Source organism: Colossoma macropomum, unplaced genomic scaffold (genome assembly GCF_904425465.1).
Source record: "Colossoma macropomum unplaced genomic scaffold, Colossoma_macropomum, whole genome shotgun sequence".
NCBI lineage: Eukaryota > Metazoa > Chordata > Actinopteri > Characiformes > Serrasalmidae > Colossoma > Colossoma macropomum.
In genome coordinates this window covers 31,739,494-31,744,026 of record NW_023494784.1, presented here as the reverse complement: position 1 = coordinate 31,744,026, position 4,533 = coordinate 31,739,494, and positions in this window count along the sequence as shown.

Here is a 4,533-nt window from a genome sequence, read left to right as displayed (position 1 = left end):
TGAAAAATAAAGCACAGAGTTGGGCAATTTTTGGGATACAAAGAAAGCCATGTAATGTTGCAGCTTTAGGACATTCAGAACAAGTTTTACGTTTTTATTTATATATATATATATATATATATATATATATATATATATATATATATATATATATATAATTATATACTATATAGGCACCAAGAGTGCAAGGCCACAGAGCGAAGTTCACTGTTTTGAGAGTGGTGTTGCCTGTGAATTTCTAAGAGTGTGTATCAGTGAGAAGCTTCCACGTCTTCATCCCTCAGTGTCTCCTGTGAGTGAGTCCACAACAGTCACACCGCAAATGAAAAAGTACTCTAGTGACTCAACACTTTCATGCTGGCCGCTACACACTCACATCCCTGGAATTCTCTCCATGTGTTTTGCTGTAACTATGGATACCATGCTCCCACATCCAAAGCAGTCACCGTATGGAAATTGTAATTCTGAAGAATGACTTAAAACACTGCAAAAGGAAATGGTAGAATGGATTGTCTGACAAACAGTACTGCTGACGAACCCATGAGTTTGTTATAGGAGCCTCGGTCAGGAAGTTTTGAGTATCAAATGCAGGAGACCTTAAAGTTACCATTTTCACATGATGGGTTTTTCATCATATAGACATTATATAGATATTATTAATAGACACTTAATTTTTTGGAATTGGTCATTCCAAGGTTCCAGGACAGTCATTAGTTAATTTTGGTTGGACATTGTATTGGTGTGTGTGCACACTCTTAATAATGTAAGGTTCTTTGGAATGATGCTGTGGAAGAACCAACTCTACAATTCCCTAATTAACCTTTCAATTGAGTTTTTTCTTACCTTCAGCTAAAGAACCTTTTAGGTATGCAAATGTTGTTCTTGTATGTTACCACTCCAAAGAACAATCTCTGGCGTATTTCATTTCAATTTCATTACTGTGTAGGTCAGCAGTTTAATTTTATCTTGATTAGGCTTTCAGCAAACTGGATAGAATGCCATAGAGGTCAATGGTACATCCTCCAGTCATTCACAGTATAGCACAATGTGAACCCAGTGAAGACATTTAGAAGTAAGAGAGGGATGTCTGCAGTTTATACTTCCTTGATAAGATGCAGATCTGGTGAACGTCCATTAGCACTGCTCATTGTTACCCCTTCTCCTGACCTCTCTTCCCTTATACACAGATACACAAATAGACACTGCGCTATGAACAGACATCACTATGGCTTTGTGGATAATTTAAATTGATGAACCACCTCTCACTCCAAATGGCAAAATATTACCCTGACTAAATACTATTACAGTTTCATCCTCAAACCTTTTCCCTCTAAACTCAAAATGAGCTCTCTCACAAATCTGTGGAGTTTAAATAAATGGAAGAACAGACTAAAGCTGTGCTGAAGCTGAGAATTCTACATTTTGCTTCAACAAAAGCAGTAATCTAGTTCATACCAAATACACCACATTCATATGAAGTCTCATGTTCCTGTGTAGTCTTCAGAGACACAAAGCCACTGTAATGATTTAAGGAGAGAAAATCACTTTAAACGGCGCATAAACGCTCTTGTCCAAGGATGTCTTCCAGGACAGAAGGCTGCAGGATGAGTTTGTGCTGAGTTTCGATATTCAGAGTAGTCTGGCTTGAAGCTGATGGGGGTTGCAGCTGTACGCTGCTTCGCTCCTCTGGGAGGATGAAGTCATAGTCTGGAACAGAGAGGTAGAGATTACAGTGGGCTTGAACTAACAGTTGCTCACTGCACTGCATATTCAGTAAACTTACATGTAAAAGACTTTGTTAAAGTTTTCGATGAACTTTTAACAGCAGTTTAAGTCGCTTCAGCGTATGTTTTTAGGAAAACCCTATAACTGGTATGGAACCTTTACAATATATGGAGGTTCTTTGAACTTAAAAAAGTACTCACACTTATCATTTTCAAAAATGATTCTTTATAGACCCATTAAAAGAATCTTTAGGGAACCAGCAGTGTTTTTTTTATTGCATATTGCTCCAAAGAACTCTTTTCAAGGGTGTAACCTACATATTTTTCATTATTGTACTCTTTCTCAAATATGGAACTATGTTAAAACAGTAAGGCAAGAAAAAACACAGGTGATTGAGTCACTCACAGTGAATGTGAGCACAAGGCAGCCTCCATATTTAGCTATCTGCCAGAGAGGCTTGAGGTTTCCTGAGTTCATTTCCAGGAATCCCTCAGTTTATCTGCCTCTACCTCTATGACTAAGCTCTCTAATGGGGATCCTTCTGGATGTAGTTCTGCCATTTCTTTCCTCCTGCCACCAAATTGTTCTTGCCTTGCAGGAATGTGATAATGAGACTTTCTGCCACCTACTTTCTATGGAAATTTAAGCACTAGACCTGATGACTGAGAAATGTTCTGAGATTGAACTCATCGCTTAGGATAAATCACTCAAGTTTAGGCAAAGCAAAACTGATTCATTAAGCGGATATAGTGTGTGGTTGGGAGAGCAGGCTGAAAAACCACTAAAAAAACATCTGAATCATTACATCTAAAGGATTGCCAACATTTGCTGAGAGAATGGGGTAAATTAAATAAAGTGTTCATTGTGTTGTTTTAGCTAAGAGCAAATATTTGTTTCATTAAAAGCAGCATGAAGTGTAAACTTATAAAATCACCCTGAAGGAGCAACAACCACAACCAAAAGGAAGGACTTCTTGCATATTAGCACCTAAATGGATTAACCCCCCATCTGCTCCCCTGGGGAAGGGTGTAGGAAAGGATGCAGACGGATTGGGGGGGTATAGGTGGGGAGGGCTTGAGGGGGCCATCTGAGCTAAACCCTGACTCAAACTCAAACAGCTGGTCCAGAGACAGAGGGCCTCTGAATCATGTGTTATACAGCAATACATGTGATGTCATCACAAAGAGCTTGTGTGGGTTGTGATGTGTGTCTCACGTCTCAGCCTCAAGAATATGTCAGGTTCCGAAAGCTAACTCTTCCACGTCATTTTAATTAAGTACAAGGCAGATCCTTCAGCACAGTAATCCCCACTGAGAGAGACAGAGCTGTTCAGTTTAGAAATGAAAGGGTGCTGATATCAGGACTGGTCTCTACTGGCTGCCCCAGCAGATAAACTCAGAGATAAGATGCACATGCAGACGCAGACAAAATACACCCAGCTGTGAGGCTTACTTAGCATTCAGGTTTTCATGGGTCACTAGGAAGGTTTAAAGATATTTCAAGCTTAACAACACAAAATCTTGTTAATTTGTTCTCATTTGTAATTATATTAATACTTTTCTTCAAATGAACAAACGTTCATTACCACAGAAGTGCAGTTAAGATTTTTCTATATGCAAATCCTTTGTTTACTTGTGTTTTTAGGATTTCTCTTTCTCCTTGCGTCTGCCTGTCCCTCTTTCAGGGGTGATGGTTACCTCAGTTTGACTTTATCTAGCCACTTAGCAGGGCAGGGAGATACAGTTTCAGCTCTTGGTTTGGCTAATTGGTTTCAGATGAGTATAAAGAACATAGGCCTGGAGCCAGAAGGGATCAGCCTATCTCAGACACAGATAAAGCTTCACTGTGTGTATACCTGGGGTGTTTTCACCATGAGTCTGAGCACATTAAATAACACAGTCAAAGCATAACTTTAAAGTAGGAATGCTATAAATCAAGAAAAATCAGTAAAGCTTTCCTCCACGTAGCATCCAATTCTCAGTGTTTTAGAGGAAACCAGATGAGGATGTGAACGCTGACATGGCCCTCCTGTCCATTCTGCCCCATCAGACGTGCTTGTCGTGGGGGTGAAAGCTACTTTTTCATCATAGGAATGAGTGAAAACAGACGTTGAATGAGTAAATAAATAAAAAAGAGAAGTTCACAAGAAGTACAAATTTAGGGTTGAGGTTATTAGGATTATGAGTCATAGAAGTTCACTCTCAGGAAAAGCTGTAGCTATAAGAACATTATCACTAGGGGACCTTCATAAGCATGTCCCTTTAGTACCTTTGATAGGGAACATGATTTTATCATGTTCTGTGGCAGTTTTTTTCAGTTACATTGACACAATACGCATTTTCTTGACTCTGGACTATTTATTTATTTGTTTATTTATTTGTTTGTTTGTTTTTATTATTGTCTGTTTAAAAACTTTAGATAAGAAAAGTGTACAGATATGCCCCTTTTCCATGGAACTGGACCTTAACCGACTTCGGGCCGAATAACTCTGTTTAGGCACTTAATTATGCAGATGTATTTTTTTAAATAGGTGGAATTTTCCTTTAACGTGTGTGTGGTCATGTATTTAACACTTAGAAGACAGAAAACGTGACCATTGTGATGTTGTGAGGACATCTGGCTGGTTTCCATGAGGATTTACTTTTTCTTTTTTTGTAAAATTATAAGTGCCGGTAACTGTGCGCGTGTGCGCGCGCGTGCGAGTAGCTCCTCCCGCCGAATGCCGAGCTCAAATAAAAACGGCCGGCTCGCGGGGTGCGTGGAGAGGGCGTGGCTTGAGCGCGAGAAGGAGAGAGGCGGCGAGTTGAA